Here is an 18,250-nt window from a genome sequence, read left to right as displayed (position 1 = left end):
CTTTTACTTTTCAAGGAGCAGAGTTAATTGGGGGGAGGGGTGGGCAGGGAAAAAAGTGCAACAATGAATGGAAACCCTAAGTCTCTGTAAACTTTCACTAAAATTAATTTTTTAAAAAACCCCACAAAACAAACAAAAAAAAGTGACTTGACAGTGGCCAGCAGCAACGGCACGCTCCAACAGATCTAGCTATGTCCACTCTGCTGGCCACATTTCTGAGCTGCAGGAATCTAGAACGAGTGTGCATTCACACCCACACCTAAAGAGTGACCCCTTACATGGCACATGATGGGGGCCGGTTCCTGGCTGGGACGAAGCCTCCACGCAACTGTTCTAGGGGGCTCATCTTCTCAAGCCTTTGCTCAAAATGAGACCTCCATTGTCACTCACAATGAGACCATTAGAAACACAACATCTCTAATGTGATCCATGTGCTCCTACAGGGTGCAGGAATGCGCCTTCACCCTATCACAGAACTCTATCTTGCGGATTTATCTCCCCCATTGCTCTGGTGGCCTTGTTGTTGTTGTTAAGTGTTATCAAGTCAAGTACTTGTTGTAGTCGCAATGCCAACACTTCTCCTTGGAAGTCTTCTCTTTTACCAGCTGTCCACTTCTCTTAGCATGGTGTGCTCTCCAGCGACTGGCCTCTCCTGATACCGTGCCCAAAGTATACGAGATGACGTCTCACCATCCTTGCCTCTATGGAGAACTCTGGCTGCACTTCTCCAGGGCACATTTGCTTGATCTTTGGGCAATCCATTCTTGTCTGTTGCTGTGTGCCATCAAGTCATAACTGACCCACAGCTGACCTTCCAGTGGGTTTTCAGAGGCAATTAATCACATGGGAGGAGACTGCCCAACCTTCTCCTGCAGAGCAGCTGGTGGCCTCGAACTACGTGCCTTCAGATCTGCAGTGCAGCTTCTTGTCACCAGGCCATCAGTTTGTTTTTCAGGCAGTCCACAGTATATTCAATAATTTTAGCCAACACCATAATTCAAAGACAGAAATTCTTCTTCAATTTTCTTTATTGTCCAATTTTCCCACGTGTAAGAAGAAATGGAAAATGCCAAGGCTCGGGTCAGGTACTAACAGTGATGCTCGAACTCTGCTTTTCTAAATCCCTGAGACAGCAGGCAAATGTCCAGGTGGAAACTACAGACTCCTCGGAGGCGAGGTTCTGGGTCCCCAGCATCAAGCCAACCAACTAAAGCCACTCCATTTACGTTTTATACTTCAAGTGTCACATATCTTCTGGGCAGAGACAAAATAAATCAAAATTCTTTATTTTCATGGAAATTTCTTGGTAATTCATGAGTCCAAAGGGAATTCTGGTGGCACACTGATTAAACAGTCAGTTTCTAACTGAAAGACTGGCTGTTCAAATCTATCCAGTTTCCCCATAAGACAAAATACTTTGAGGTTTGATCCATAAAGATTCAGTCAAGGAAACCTTTGCGAGAAGTCCTTTTCTGTTATTTAGAGTTGCTAAGTGTCTGTAATCAACTCACTGGCACCCAAAGCCAGTAAAACATGGATGTAAAAACCTCTGTATGGTGTCAAAGACGTCACTGCTTATACTCTTCTATTTCATTAGCATCTTTTTGACTCTGCATGCAGTGCCATGAAGAAGTGTTTGCTGTTCCTCACCATCTCTCTCTCTCTGTGTGTGTGTGTGTGTGTGTGTGTGTGTGTGTCTCTTTCTCTCTCTCACACACACACATACACACACACACACACACACAATGTGCTGGTTCCACCTCCTTGCTTTTACACACACTCTTCCCTCTCTACTTCACAGAGAAATTCCGACTCATTGATGCTGTTGTTGCTGTTCACTGACAAGTCAGAACCGACTCATAGCTGAGCCTCCAGCAGGTTTTCAGAGGCTATAAACTGGGCAGGAGGAGACTGTCCAATTTTCTCCTGCGGAGCAGCTGGTCGATTCAAACCGTGTGCCTTGGGGTTGGCAGCACAACTCCTTACCACTTACCTCCCTTACCCACACAGAAAACTCCACCTCATTAACAAGAGTAATTTCAAATATGGCATTTTATGGCCTTCCTTCTGCCTGTTGTAATACAAATCAGCATATCTATCATGACACTTTCCAACTCTGTGGTAATTATTTCTTGGTCCGCCTATTCATTTCTTCTGCCTGGACTGTGGGCTCATTCAGAGAGAGCTAAAAACCTGAGTCTGTGCATCAGACGCTTCTCAGCAGACTTTCTGGATCTGCCTCCTACTTGTTGTGTGACTCTGGGGAAGTTGCTTGCTGTATCTGCCTCACTTTTGCCAACTGTAAAATGTGCATATTATTCAGCCTCTGAAAACACACTGGAGGGTCAGCTATGAACAGGTCCCAACTCAGCTGCAATGAAAACATGAGGACAGTACTTCTTATAACCGATAGGAAGAGTTAATTGCTGAAGACAGTATGTTTAAGACAGAGGAAAGGCCAGCATTTTTAGCATATGGTCAATTTGCTACTAGCTAGTGTTGCTGGTACCAATATTATGGGACTCCCATAGCCCTGCTCCAAGCCAGACGCACAAACACATTCAATGACAAACTGAATTGAACTGGAATGTGCCCAGGCTGGGTCTCCTGCCTCCCACACCTTGTCACTGGCTGCTAGAAGCTCAGGCCATTCCAGTTCCTTTTCGGCTCCTTCAAGTCCAGCCAAAAGTCTCTGATAAAATTAAGGGGGAAGGAGGAGGGCAGGCAGCAGGAGGAGGAGGGAACAGCCAGATAAAATTGGCTACTCTCGCGTCTACTGGCCTCAGTGTACCCTGCGGCTTTGGCCCGTGCCAGGGATTTAAGCCTCGGTGCAGTTTTCATTAACAAGAAAATTCGGAAACTGGAAAAGTTGCAGTGGATGGTGCAGGCTCAAACATGACAGACCAGCACGCCCTGGGAGCAGTGCGTCTCCTAATTTAAAAAAGTTAAACATAGAGAAGGGTAGAAAGGGCTCTGACAGGTAAATAAATAAAGGGCTTCACACCCCAGAGGGTCTGGTGCAACCTGAAAGGAGGTCAAAGTCATGGCCACTTCAGTGATGGCCGCTCCAGTGAGACACACTCAGAAGGTGCTGGCCATTAGCACCATGCAGACAAATGAACAGCTTTCAGGACTGCATGTCTCCTTTCAAGCGACTGATTTGGTATCAAGGAGACATAAACACAATTCAGTTCGGCACAGTCATGTATGTCAAAGTTTGATTAGCTGGCTGGCCCCAAAGCCCTGGCAAGAGTTAAGTGCTCAGTTGCTAACTGGAAGGTCGGCAGTTCGAATCCATCAGCTAGCTGTTCCTCACAACAAAGACCCAGTGATCTGTCCTGGCAAAGATCACGACCCAGGAACCCCTATGGGGTAGTTCTACTCCGTCACTCAGGATTGCTAGGAGTCAGAATCGACAGGATGACTCCTCATAACGCCCTCAGGGAGCTCTTGTGGCACAACCTGTAAGGGGCTGCACTGCTAATCCCAAGGTTACACCCCCCTGGCAGTTCAAATCCACCAGTGGCTCTGCGGAAGAAAGGTTGGCAATAGTCTCCTGTCTGATTTAGAATGCTAGAAGCCCCCTGGAGGGACCGTTCTGACTCACTGGAAATGAACTAGAGAAAAGGGAATAATAAACACCACCAGTAAGTGGCCAGTAAGTGCTGCTGGTTTTGCCTCTAAAGTCCCAAGCCCTGTCTCTCTGAACCCACCAGTGCTGGCCCCGAGTCCCTGTTCTCTCCTGTCCAGTGACAACGGTGCATTCTCACGGGTCTCCACCAGGCCCTGCAGGTGACACCTGGAGAGCACTGGGGAATCACTTCATGAAGCATCAGTCCTGTAAGGTTTACTGGAGGAAATGGGATTCCAAGGTCAATGGCAAGTAAAAGGTCTGGGAAACACCAAGGCTCTCCCACCCTTCTCAGAGAGACCTCTTTCTGTTACTCAGAGTTTTACAGATTGGTTTGGCCCTGTCCCTCTTCCCTGACATCCAAAGGAGGACAGAGCCATGGTAAAAAGGCGCAGCTCCGATTGCAAAGTCTGCAGTTCCAACCCACCGGCCGCCCAGGGGGGAAAAAAGACATGGCAGCCTGTTTCCCTATAGACCCTAAACTTGGTGGGATGGTTCAACTCTATTCTACAGTGTCACAACGAGTCAGAATTGATTTGGTAGCAACGGCCCTAAGAACAATTATTGATTCCAGTGGAACTAAGGTTCCCGAACCAGATGAATGAGATGCTATTTCAGTGATGAAATTAGCGCTGCAGGCAGGGCGGTGCGCAGTTGGTCAGAGCCGCCATCCCAGTGGCCAGGCTTAGCTCTAGAACCTGCATGAAGCAGCAGCCCAAGTTCTGTAGGCAAGGCCATGACCTAACCCTAGCCACCTCTGTGTGCATCTCTGCTGGGTAAATGTGATCCCAAATTTCTTTGACTAAAGCTAAAGCTAAAGCCCTTCCCGTAACTCATAGTCATTTAGCTCCCTCATTCCTCCAGCAAATAAAACCAGCCTCATTGTCTTTCAGGTGAATGCTTTTCTGATTAGTCTCTTTGAAACACTGATCTGATTATTTTACTAATTGTTGACGGTTCGAGTCCACCTATGGTCACTATGGAAGGGAGGCCTGGTGTGAGCCATTGAAAGCTGTACGGAGCACAGGTAGATTGTCCTTGTGCTAACAGCCCTGGCCTTGGAGAATCTGTGACACATCAAAGGAGGCTTCTTGATGCTATAGTGGACGCTAGGTGAGCCCTTTCTTAATTAATGGCAGCATTTGGTGAAGGCCTCCTATGTGCCTGGCACCATCCCGCTATGTGCATGATTCATTTCATTTAATCCATACAGCAACCCTATGGCCGTGGTGGTGTGGGTGTCCTCATCTCTCAGACAGGAAATCCAGGCTACATAGAGGTTAGTTACAGCTGGCAACTCTGTAGGGAGCAGTACTCAGAGCTGGGACTGGGTGAGGTAGACCCGCTCCAGACCCGGTGCTCTTACCCACTGCTCCATTCTTCATATACTTTAACCTCTCAGTCTCCTCACCCATCCAGGGAGGCTGACAACAACTTCCTCTCACTTTTACCGGGTTTCCAGGACGCGCAGCACACCGGATGGGGCCAGTTCTCGATAAACGTACATGGCTCCCATGATGACTTCACGTGCCTTTCAAGCAGATCTGGCAAAATAAAAACCCAAGCCTCTCCTGTCCCCTCCGGCTTCTTGCTTTAAACCATGTTGTGGCTGCTGCAGTCACAGGACTTCCACGCAGGAAGGGACCTGAAAGACCAGCTATTCTTTTTCCAGAATAGCCCAGGGTTTATAATGTGTAACAGTCAGGCCCTGGGAATTCGCATGGAAGAAAGAGCGGCTTCCACACCCTCATCCCACGGCTCCCTGGGCACCGTCAGGTCGCCATCAGCGAGGTGACAAGAACGCTGTCGGTCATTCTTCTGGTAAAAAAGGGCTGCTTCCCTTGGGCACTTTCACAACTGGATATTTATAAGCCTAGAAATCTTGTCTGTGTTTTTGTTATTAGTCACTAAGCAAAAGCTTATTTTCCACCAGTTGGGAAGGGTTTCCTTTCTGAAAAATGAAAGCTTGTGTCTCTTGGCTAGACACTTTTACCCAGAAGCTCAGCGGCTCCAGAATGGTAAGGAAAACTATGGCCCTTGACATGCCAGTCCTACCAGGAAAATTACAACTCAGAATAGAAACTTAGCTCAGCCAGAGACAGCCCATGGCACTGGAGTCACATCCATCGGGTGCCAAACTTGGGTTCTGGTATAAAAGCAACATTTTATAAAGTGCCTACCATGCGGAAGGCCTCTCCAGAGTACTGAGAAGCAACGATGTCAGTCTAGAGACTAAGGTTCACCTGATTCATGCAATTACTTCACAATTACTTGCTATCCATCAGAGAATTGGATAATGACTAAGGATGACAGAAGAAGAATTGATGCCTGCGAGTTGTGGTGCTGGAGAAGAGTCTTGGACATACCATGGACCGCCAAGAAAGCAAATAGGTCTGTCTTGGAGAGGGTGAAACCAAGTTTCTCCTAGGAGGCTAGGATTCTGAAGCTCCATCTCACATACATTGGGTACGTGTCGAGGAGGGACCGGTCTTTAGAGAAGGACATCATGCTTAAAAAGATGGAGGGACAGCACAAGAGAGGAAGACCCTGGATGAGATGGACTGATACAGTAACTGGGGTGATCAGGGGAAGTGTGCTGGAGTCAGTGAGACTGGCTCAGGACAGGGCAGGCTTCAGTGCTGTATTACACAGGTCACCATGAATTGCAGGTGACTCGACAACACATAACAACAACAACAATGTGAAGGGCACAATCAACACTTTTTGGCACCAGCAGTTAGGAAATAAAAAATGAATTGCTTTAAGAAAGTCTGGGGTCAGGGACATCTCCAGGGTGCTAAAGAGCAGTGATGTCAGTCTAGAGACTAAGATGTGTCATCTGTTTGCTATGCATCTGAGAGATGGCCAGTGACTAAGGGGGACAGAAGAAGAATCAATACTTTTGAGTTCTTTTTTTTTTTTAATTTTTTGTTATTTTTGTGTGAGTGTACCGTCAAATCAGATCTGACTGGTACAGGAGGAGATTGTCCCTCCTTCCCCGGCAGAGCATCTGGTGGATTCGAACTGTGCACCTCTGGGATTGTAGTTGCAGCTCCTTGCCACTAGGCCACCAGAGCTCCCCTACTTTTGAGTTCTGATGCTAGACAAAAGTACTAAACTTACCATGGATTGTCAAGAGGTCTCTCTGACAGGATGAAACCAGATTGCTACTTGGAGGCAAGGATTTTAAAACCATTTCACATACTTTGGGCATGTTGCCAGGGGGGATCAGTTCTTGGGGAAGGGAGAGTAGAAGGTCAGCACAGGAGAGAAAGACCCTGGATAAGAAGGACTGACACAGTGACTGTGGCAATGGGGGCAGGTGTGTCCGAGATGGTGAGATTGGCTCAGGACTGAGCAAGATTCAAAGCTACTGTTCACAGGGTCATAGTCGACTTGACAGCACATGACAACAAGAACAACAATGGGGAAAGTAGAGTTCTTGGGTGCTGCGAATGACTAATATACTTGGCTAGTAATTGAAAATGTAGAGGTTTGAGTGCCCCCAGAGTCACCTCGGAAGAAAGGACTGGTGGTCTCCTCCTGAAAAGCATCCAGTGAGCACCCAATGGAGCCCAGTTCTCCTCTGACCCACTCGGGGCTGCTGTTATTCAAGAGTTGACTCAAGAGCAACTGTAGCAGTGGTGATATGTGGATGCCTTCACCAGGTTAAGAGGGGCAGTAAATACAGGCAGCGAGGCAGCATGAATGAGGGCACAGGGCAGAAACAGAAGGAAGAAGCACATTATAAGCAAGGTCTGGAATGGCCACAAAAGACTTGGGCAGGGGGCACAGGGCACAGGGTGGGGGAGGCATCTGACCAAACATTGCCAGCAACAGTAAAAGAGCTGAGAATGAGGGACAGGGTGGCCTCCAGGATGCCGGGCCTATAAAAGTGTCTAAGGTTCACTTCTTTCTGGGAACCGTCCCAGACAATGATCTAGCCTTCCTCCAAAACTTGCAGCTGTCAAGTTGGAGTCTGACTCCTAGCAACCCTAGAGGACAGGACAGAACTGCCCCATAGGGTTTCCCAGACTGTAACCCTTCGTGGAAGCAGATTGCCACGTCTTTTCACCCCTGTAGAGCAGCTAATGGATTGTAAACCCTCATCTTCCCATGAGGAGCCAAGTATAGTTAACAATAAAACATAATCAGAGGCCACTGCCATCAAGTCATTTCCAATTCATAGCAATCCTCCAGCGGGTTTCCGAGGCTATGGTTTAGTGGTAAGGAACTGTGCTACCAAAACAAAGGTACGCAGTTCTAACCAACCAGCTACTCTTTAGACAGGCAATCTCCTCCTGTATAACTCACTGCCTCTGAAAACCCGCTGGAGGGTTAGCTATGGGTCGGTTCTAACTTGACAACAACAACAACAAACGTTTAGGGAAGAGATTGCCTCCCCCCCTTCCCAGGACTACCTTGTGGATTCAAACCACTGACCTTGGAGTTGGGAGCCTTTCACATCAGGCACCAAACCACCTGGACTCCTAAAATAACAGCTAACATTTATTGAGCGATTACTACATGCTGTTGACTATCCCGTTTAATCCTCCCCACAGTTCTAGGAGGCAATATGCACATCATTTCTACTTTATAAATAGAAAATATTTACAAATATTAATAAATAGAAATACCCAGATCAAGAAAGAGCATTCATGACCTTCCCACATTCACCCCAATTCCTTTTTGTCACTAAATATGTCCCCAACAGTAACTTAATAGAAGCCAGTATTTTAGGTTAGTTTTGCCAACTTTTCATTTTATAGACTGAAGCATGCATTATCTATTCATGTCTGGTTTCATTAGAGCAACATGATGCTGGTGTGAATAAGCCATGATGCTCCAAGACCGCTTAGAGCACTCTGTGGTGTGAAAGTACCACACTTTATGCATTTAACTGCTGAAGGATCTTTGGGTTATTTTCAGCTCAAAGACCATTACGGATAGTGCTGATGGGAATATTCTTTGTTAAGTCTTTTCCTGCATCTGCATGCATTTCTGTTGACTGACTTTACCTCTAAAGTCTGTGTGAGTAAATTTTATGTTCTTGCCACCACCCACCACCTTCCTCTGTCATTCATTCCCTCTGTCCATGTGATATACTCCCGGGAAACAGAGTCACAAGGTGCCCTGATGGCACTGAAGGTTAGGTCTTAGACTGCTAGTGGAAAGACCAGTGTTTGAACCCACTAGGAGTTCTGCAGGAGAAAGATGTAGCCTATTCCTGTAAATATTAACAGTGTCAGAAAACACTTGGAGCAGTTCTACTATTATTCAGAATCAACTCCATAGGAGTGAGGGTTTTTTAAAAAAATCCCCCCTCCAATTGGGAATTTCAGTGAAAGCTTCTAAAGCATACTGGGTTTTCACTATAACTTCATACATGTTCCGTTTTGTTTGGTTGTTTTTTTAATTTTATTTTATTAATTTTAATGAACATTTACAGAGATTTTGGATTTCCATTCATTCATTGTTGCACTTTTCTCCTTGCCCATACCTCCCCTCCCCAGTTAGCTCCTCTCTTTGAAAAGTAAAAGAAAAATTCTTTCATTGGTATACAATGCCCCCGCACCCCCACCCCCCACCGCCCCGAGTACACTCCACTATGCAACCTTAATTCTGGACACTTGTGATAACCATAATACCCTATCATATATTGTTTTTAAGCTGTTCTCTCCCTCATCTGTTTCAATACAGTATACATAATTTATCCAGTTTTTCTCAGTCTTACCCCAACCCTGATGTCAGTCTCATTCTACAACAGTGGCACCATGCAGTATTTGTCCTTTTGTGACAGAGATACTTCACTCAGCATGAGTTCCTTGTTTTTTTCAATGCAGTGTAGTATTCCATTGTGTGAATATACCACGGCTTCTGTATCCATTCATTTTTTGATGAGCACTTGGGTTGTTTCCAACTCCTTGCTATTGTGAACAAAGTCGTGATAAACATGGGTGTGCATATATCTGCTTGGATGTCATTTATGGTCTCTTTAGGGTATATTCCCAGTAGTGGATAGCTGGGTCAAATGGTATTTCTATTTGCAATTTTTTGAGACAGTGCCACACCACTTTCCACAGTGGTTGCACCATTTTACACTCCCATGACCAGTGAATAAAGGTTCCAGTTTCTCCACAACCTCACCAGCATTTGTTGCTTGCTGTTCTGTTAAATATTGCTATTCTTACTGGGGTGAGATGATATCTCATAGTTGTTTTGATTTGTATCTCTCATAGAGCTAGAGATTTTGAACATTTCTACATGTGCTTGTTTGCCATCTGAATGTTCTTCTTTGGTGAAGTATCTGCTCATATCCTGTGTCCATTTTTCAATTAGATTATTTATCTTTATCTTGTTGTGGTGACATTTTCTGTTTTATAACATAAATTACAATACTCATTATGTCTGTTGTCCACTTATTGTGTATTGCCTTTGCCTTTGTCCAACTTAATGACTAGATACAAGTCTGAACTCTACCTGTTTCATAAAGGGGAACTGTCCCTGTCAACAATATCCACTGCACCACACACATAGCTACACAGTCAAACATGCTCCACCTCCACGCTCTTGGCACCTTTTCTACCAAGCATTTGGATCCGATCTTCATTGTTGACTCACAGTCTTTGCTCATGGCTGTAGGGTTGATTAGGGAAATAAGTTGGAGAGTAGAGTAGGCAAGGAATATTACCCAGTGCAAGTCCAGGTTTATTCCAGCAGTCCCAAGCCAGATTAACAAGGCACAATTCCCCAATCAGTGAAAGTCCAGGTTCAGTTCAGCAGCACAAATGCAAGAAGCTTCTGGTTTCCTCAATCTCCAGCAAGGTTTCCCTCAAAGCAGTAACAAGTCAGCTTCTCCTTCAATCATCCAGCAAGCAAAATCTTTAACTGTGGTCTTTATCTCAGTGTTCCTCTGGTTACACCTTGACACAGTCTCTTCACTCTCTCTCCACCACTGTCATCAGGATACCTCACAGTGTAGAAAGTATCCTCTCCTCTTCTCTCCCCTCCCCTCTTCTCTCTCTCTCTCTCTCTCTCTCTCTCACACACACACACACACACACACACGTCCCACTGCTGTTGATAATTTGCAAGGCCATGTGTCTGCAGTTAAGGTAGCTGGCGACCATGCCCTGAATGGGGGCTAACACAATGGTTAGAAAAGCCAACTTTCAAAGGTTCTGACTCCCCAAGTCATTTTTACTTCCCTCTCTTCCCTTCCCACAGCAGTGGCCTTTAAACAGAACCAATACCACTGCCTTTTCTATTAATGCTTTTACATTTTTGTGATCAGCTTATCTGAATAATTAATCTGAATATTTTGTTAAGGGTTAGAGGTTCAGGTCCACTCAGAGTGACCTCAGAAGAAAGTCCTGGTGAACTCCTTTCCAAAAAAGAAAAAAAAAAATACCAGCCACAAAACATCCTACAGAACACATTCCACTCTGACACAAATGGAGAGACACAAGCAGCCTAAGACAGTCTGTCTTCGAGAAATTACTAGTTGGATACAACTAATGCTTATAAAATAATTCAACCTCTAACCCTAGCACAGATGTTAAGGACTCAGACGATCAGAGAGAAAGATCAGTGAGGCAATCTCAAAAGGGCCTGAAAAGAAACATAGAGAAACCAGGAGTGGAACTGAACCATCAAAAATAAGTTGAGATTTGCTCTTCTTAGATTTTTATGGCTACCTCAGCAGCTTTTAAAATACCAAACCTTTAAAAATAAATTAAAAAGTGAAAACCCCTTTGCCTTCTCTTCCACTGGTCCCAGAAAGGCCTTCTTCCCAGACACCCAACTTGAATTATTTTCTCTGTTTTCTGTTTATTTTCCATTTCAAGGGAGAATGGGGATGGGTTGCTGTAGCAACAGTGACTTCTCCAAATTAATTCTGAATCTCATCAGATGTTCAGTGACAGTCCAGTCCTGCCTCCTGACTGCCTGGATTCCACAATCACACTAATTACCCGCGCCTAACAATTCCCTTCTGCTGCCCTCAAGGTTATTAACACAACTCGGATAACTTGAGAAAATGCGTACTGCAAAAACAATGCTCTGGCCCTCAAGAAAGGCTGATGAGTGAGAAGATGTTGGGATTTTTAACCACCCACCAGCCATTTTAGAGGCAAACACTCTAGGGTGTTTAAGGGAGTCAGCTTACAGGATGCTACACAAAGAGTGTGACTGACACACTCAATTGCTGATCAAAAGGATGGAAGTTCAAATCTACCCAGAGATACTTCTGGAAGAAAGGCTTGATGATCCACTTTCAAAAATGTTCAAAACAAACTCCATTAAAAAGAAAAAAATAAAAACACTGGGATCAGGTCACTTCTGAATCAGAGCGACCCTCTGTTAGGATCCTGAGGCAGCAGATATTTATGAGATGAGATTGTCCATCTTTCCCCGCAAGTCAGCTGGTGGACTTGAACTGCTGACTTTTTAGTTAGTGGCTGGCTATGATTCACACGAAGCTAATAACACTCTGTCAGTATGAGTCATGGACAGCTTACAGGACATAATCCTACTCTGATAAACACAGAATCACCACAAATCACAACTCAATGACCACTGGTACGTAACAATAACAATTGTTACTGTTAGATGGTATTTTTGTTTGTTTCATTTAAATTTATTATTAATTTCAGTAAAAATTTACAGAGACTTTGGGTTTCCATTCATTCATAGTTGTATTTTTCTCTCCTCCCAACCCTCCCCCCTAGTACACTACCCTCTTGGAAAAGTAAAAGAAAAATTCTTTCATTGTTTTACAAACCCTCCCCCAGGTCCATTCCCCCATGTAGCCTTCACTCTAGACTCCTGTCATGACAAAAATACCTAATCACATATCCCTTTTAAACAATCTTCTCCCACATCTGTTTCAATGCAGTATACATTATTGAACCCATCTTTCTCAGTCTCCCCCAACCCCAAGGTCAGTCCTGTTTTACAACAGTGGCACCATGCCGTATTTGTCCTTTTGTGACGGAGATACTTCACTCAGCACAATGTCCTCCAGAGTCACCCCTTTTGAATAATATTGCATGAGTTCCTTGTTTTTTAATGCAGCGTATTATTCCATTGTGTGAACATACCATAGCTTCTCTATCCATTCATTTTTTTGTTGATGGACACTTAGGTTGTTTCCAACTCCTTGCTATTGTGAACAAAGCCGCAATAAACATGGGTGTGCATATATCTGCTTGGATGTCAGTTATAGTCTCTTTGGGGTATATTCCAAGTAGTGGAATTGCTGGGTCAAATGGTACCTCTATTTGCAACATTTTGAGAAAGCACCATACCACCTTCCGTAGTGGTTGTACCATTTCACATTCCCACCAACAGTGAATAAGAGTTCCAGTTTCTCCACAACCTTGCCAGCATTTGTTGCTTGCTGTTCTGTGAAATTTTGCTATTCTGTGTGGGGTGAGATGATATCTCATAGTTGTTTTATGTTAGAAGCTCTCGAGTCAAAGTCAACTCATAGTAACCTTCTGAGCAACAGATCTCAACCCTGCCCAATCCCCATCACCCCTGATAAACTCGAGGCCATTGCTCCAGCCACTGTGTCAATCCATTTCATTGATGGTTGTCTTCTCTTTTGCTGACCCTCTAGCCTCCCAAATATGTGCAGTGTATCTTTCTATGGAGTAAGTCACATGGTTTACAAATAACCTTGAGGAAGGAAGGTTAGTCTGTTGGTCTAGACAAAAAGGCCAAGGGGACGTTGGCATATGCCAGTTAGAATTCTTTTCATGCCTTTGTTTTTATTAAGGCTACCTCCTAAATCATCTCCACTACACTGCCAGGCCCACCTTGCCACGAGGCAGCATTGAGGACTTGCCTAACAGCCTCACACACAAGGGCCTTTCCACTCATCACAAGTGCTCTTTTATTATAGGTCGGCAGGATCTTCACAGAAAATGAGCTTATTTTTCATTTCAGAAATTGAGTGGTCTTTCCTCTGAAAGAACTATCTGTGCCCCAGTTAGAACCTTTAGTCAACACAAGCCCCGGTCTTCAAAAGCATCCTCCCCAGAACAAAACGACAAACACCACATGGACTTTGCTCAAACAGGTCATCTGAGCTCTTGAGGGGAGAAGCCCAGGGCTGTGATGGTGAGGAAATGAAATTGGACTGGCAGCTCCTCCGCTGTCAGTGGTTTGAAAGGAGTCAGTGTGTTTCCTGGTTTGGGCAATGACAGGGTTTTTTAGTTGGATGGCACACTCAAGGAGAACCACAGTCTACCAGGCCACCCACTGCCAGCAGGAGAATCCACAGAAGATAGCAGAATGGTAAGAAAATAGAAATGTTTCTTGTAGAAAAAGAGATGTAGGAGGCTTGCCAAGAATCATTCATCCCTGCTAAGATCCCTGTGCTATCTGGGGTCCAGAACCAAATCCTAGGAAGGCAGGAAGCCAGCCAGGATAGGGAAAGCAGTAACACGGAAGAGAGAATCAAGTGCGCTATGTTGGACTGGCCACTGGGCGTTCTACTCCTCTTTCCAAAACTGTGTCTGGAAAAATGTCTAAAGAAACCCAGCAGTGCTCTGAGGTAGAATTAGAGCCCATCAATCATTCCCAAACTCCTCATCATTCAGGTCCCCAGTCTCCCTGTTCATTTCCTCCACGGTTCTGCCTCAACTTTTGGATCAGAACTCAACCCAGTGAACTTCTCACAAAAGCATGCTCCCCCAACCGGGGTGGGGAACCTTAGTGTCCCCCCCTAAAATTTCCCACAGAACACTGTGAGGGACTGTCTCTTAAAAATCTTAAAAATATCTGTTGGGATCCTGACCAACTGTGGATATGATCCTATTTGTAAACAGGGTTTTTCCTGTTCCTTTAATGTAGGGTGGGTCCTAAACCTCAGCATTTCTGAGAAGAGCAAGCTGGATACAGAGACAGACCAGTGCAGCAGGGGGTGGACAGACACTCATGAAGATCACGTGGAATCCAAGGACTGGCAGCTACTAATATCAGAAATAGGCACAGGAGGGCTTCACTAGTGTCTGCATGTGGACTGACAGCCTGCAGAACTATGAGAGAAGAGGTCTCTATCCTTAAAGAAGCCTACTGTGGTTATTTCTGTTACAGCAGCACAAGGAAACTAAGACAAGGCTTTAGGTGGCTCATCTCAACTCACCACTTAGTCCAGGGGGGAAAGTCAGGCCCGTGGTAGTAGACCTCTGCTTCTCTTCACTGCCGGACCCACTGCAAATGGCTCCGTCATTCAGAAGAGTGTCTTATCTATCACCACCAAGTCCGAGGCTGCTTCTTGAGCAACAAAGCACAGCAGCCGGCAGTCTGATTTCTGAAGCCATGCTGCCCAGGTTCGAATCCAAGCCCTGCCACTTACTAGCTGGGTTTTTCTATGTCAGTTTCCTCAAATACCAAATGAAGCTCCCACCGATCTTCTAAGTGTAGGAATCATCTCAACCACATCCAGCATACAGCAAGCACACGAGTGTCAGCTCTTACTCTTAGGTTCTAGTTTAAGAAATCAAATCCAGGAGTGTGGACTTGTAACTGGCTCAAACTATGCCTGAGATCACACTTGTGCCATCGTGTGTGTGTGTGTGTGTTTGAGTGTGCAAGAGAGAGGGAACAGATGAGATCATAAAACAGACTCAGAAACTTCAAAGAACCTGGAAGATTGAGCTCCCTAAAGACAGTGGAGTGGAGGCCAATCTGCCCTCTTAACTAGTTGCTCAAACCAATGGTGGCCTTTGAGGGCCACAGCTACCAGGTGAGCCAGAAGTTACAGTTCATCTCACTCAATCTCACTTCAGCATCTAAGTGATTAATGGAACAGGCCCTCACGTGGCTTTCTAAGTGCATACTGCTGCCCGCTAAGCAAATGAAAATACCCATCCCTCTTCACTTCCAAAGACGCTATATTAAATTGCGCTCTGGTCCCATTTTTCCCCCCTTTAGAAAATGAGCTTCAAGTACAAGTGGTATTATTATTTAAGGCACTCAAAAATACTGAATTCCAGGAAACCCCAGAGGGCGAGGCCGGACAGCAAGGGAGTTAAATCTGTAGTTGTTTTATTTCTAATGTCCAGCCCGGAGAAAAAACAGCTTGGATGTAATCAAAGGGAAACAATGAAAATCATACACTGCGAGGTCAAACAGCTAACTTAATAGGAAGCTCATTAGAGGCATGGCTGGGCCGATAGATTCCCAGCTGAGGCACGCTCTTCTCGGGATCCGATTCAAGGGACCAGTCTGGGGCTGTGATTAGCGGGGGCAGGTACTTTCACTTGGAGCCAGTCTGCAGGGACTTCACGTGGAACCAGTAAATCCTGGCAGCCAAGGGAGTGTATTAAAATGTTCAGCAATTCACCATGGGTTCAAGAGTAAACACAATCACAATATGCCACCCTGCCAAGTTCAACAAGCTGTTTCATGGGGCACTGAGTCCCTGATGAAGGCAGCAAACAAATGGGTAGCGAGTCAGCCCCGGCCTGAAGATACCACTGGGTCCTCCCTGGTGTCCACCGCCAGGAACACGCTCCTCTCCGGAACCCACTGTTGACAAATGATCTACCCAAGGTGAGTGGCTGGAGCAAGGCGCACTTGCTCTTGGTCCTCAGATGAAGTCCACACTTCTCAGACTGACCAGTTACATCAGAATATCCAAGGGTAAGGTCCAGGCATCTATCTGCCTTTTCACACATTCCCCATGCACATCTTGCATTGACAATCACTGATTAAGCTATGTGACACCCACTTCCTGTCCACTCCCTCCCAGCCAGGATGAACTTGTCCTTGACCCTAAGCAGCAGCCATAAGAAAGCTCACTGCCATTTACTGAATGTGTAACCAGCACAGAGCTTAGCAATGTATCCACGATGGCACTGAATCTTCAAAACCTTATCTATAAAGGAGTTATCTCGGGGTTCCACTTTAAAATGAAGGAAGTGGAGCCTTGGTGAAGTTAACACACTGGGCTGAAGTCATTTGATTGACCGAGAGATCATCCATTAGCACCCATTCCTAAGTCCATTTGGGCTAGAAATGACATCACTGCCCGAAGTGCAGCTGGGGTGCTCTCGGGAGGAAAGGACGGTGAGACTCTGGCTCACATACTTTGAGTTTGTTATCAGAAGGGAGCAGTACTTGAAAAGGACATCGGGGAGCTCTGGTGGTCTAGTGGCAAGGAGCTGCAACTACAATCCCAGAGGCACACAGTTCAAATCCACCAGATGCTCTGCCGGGAAAAGGAGGGACAATCTCCTCCTGTACCAGTCAGATCTGATTTGACGGTACACTCACACAAAATTAAAAAAAAAAAAAAAGAAAAGGACATCGTGGAAAAGTAGGGATCAGCAAAGAGAGGGAGATCCTCAGGGAAATGGACAGAGTGTCTACAATAACTGTCTAAAGCACAGCTAAGCTCCTAAGGATGGGGAAGGGACCAGGAAAGATGGCCTTCTCTCGCCCACCGGGCGGTTATGCGGTGGGGTCAACTCTACAGCGCCCAACAAAAACCACCACCACAACCTAAAAGAGTGTCTGGAACACAGGAAGGGCTTGATGAATTTTGTTTGCAGGAATGACTAAATGGACGAAAGAGCCTACTGGTAGGTGCCTACTTCCAACCATTTGGACAGTAGACAAGAATAGCCGCATTTCCATCACCTCGGTGTGCCTAGATTTAAAGAGGGGTCATTTTCACCCAGAGGCAAGATAGATACGCCCTTTCAGAAAGATCTATTAGAATCTCAGGTGGTTTGTAGAGCATTCTTTCAGATCTATGTCTAGGAAGACTTTTAACTGGCAGTAAAGTCATCCAAAGTGTCTCAGTGGTAGGAATTTAAAAAGAATGTTCAAGAATATAGATTCTTTTCAAGTCTTCACGCAGAGAGCAGGTAAAAAAGGAAATTAAAACTCAGAGGGAAAGGGGTTGAAATCCACCGGTCTATCACAAGAAGGCATTTTTCTATGTCTAACAGAGAAATTCTTTCAACTTGTGGGAGATCCCAGCTGATCAATGCTCAGTAGATCTCCTATTTAGTCCTAAGACCAGGGTTAGCTGGTTCCCCACATATCACAATACCAAAGCCCCTAAAGAGACTCAATCTTGCTTAGCCAGAAAGGGAGACATCCATCAAGTGACAGTGTGGACTTGCCTTTCCAGTTCACAAGCTGGAATGTTACAGAGAGGATGCTGGGATTCCCTAACATACAGTGCAGCAAGGCGTTCATTGTCTGGGCCTGGCAGCTCGGGTCTCCCAGGCTTTCAAAGGAAAAACTGGCTGTGAGATGACTTGCCTTTGATGTTTGAACTTGGGCCTTGAAATCAGAACCTCGGGCGGAAAGAGTTTTTATCTCTTCCATCCTAGGCAACCAGAGTCGAAAGCCCTGGCAGGCGCTTCCTTTTCAGCAGCTCTTCCCATATTGTCAAGGGCCTCCCTGCGGAGAGGCTGGAATTCCTTTGACTGGGAACAGGGGTCCATCCTTGAGCTGGAGCCAGAGGTTTCTTCCTGCCTCTTCTCTCTTTCCTTGATGAGTTTACCCTTGGGAACACAGGCTCTTCTTGTAGCTGTCAGGTGTCAATTTGGACTCATAGCTACCTTGTGCTAGAAACCAGAGCTTTTCCCCTGT

General features: G+C 45.5%; 1 protein-coding gene across 1 annotated transcript in view; it reads right to left on the bottom strand.

The window, feature by feature from the left end:
- NUAK1 (NUAK family, SNF1-like kinase, 1) overlaps positions 1 to 18,250 on the bottom strand; it is a 109,496-nt gene that overhangs the window by 29,185 nt on the left and 62,061 nt on the right. The gene's annotated exons all lie outside the window — the stretch shown is intronic.

The sequence above is a fragment of the Elephantulus edwardii genome, unplaced genomic scaffold, assembly GCF_000299155.1.
Source record: "Elephantulus edwardii isolate Elephantulus edwardi_28Jun2011 unplaced genomic scaffold, EleEdw1.0 scaffold00211, whole genome shotgun sequence".
Classification (NCBI taxonomy): domain Eukaryota; kingdom Metazoa; phylum Chordata; class Mammalia; order Macroscelidea; family Macroscelididae; genus Elephantulus; species Elephantulus edwardii.
This window is presented reverse-complemented; position numbering and strand designations above follow the sequence as displayed.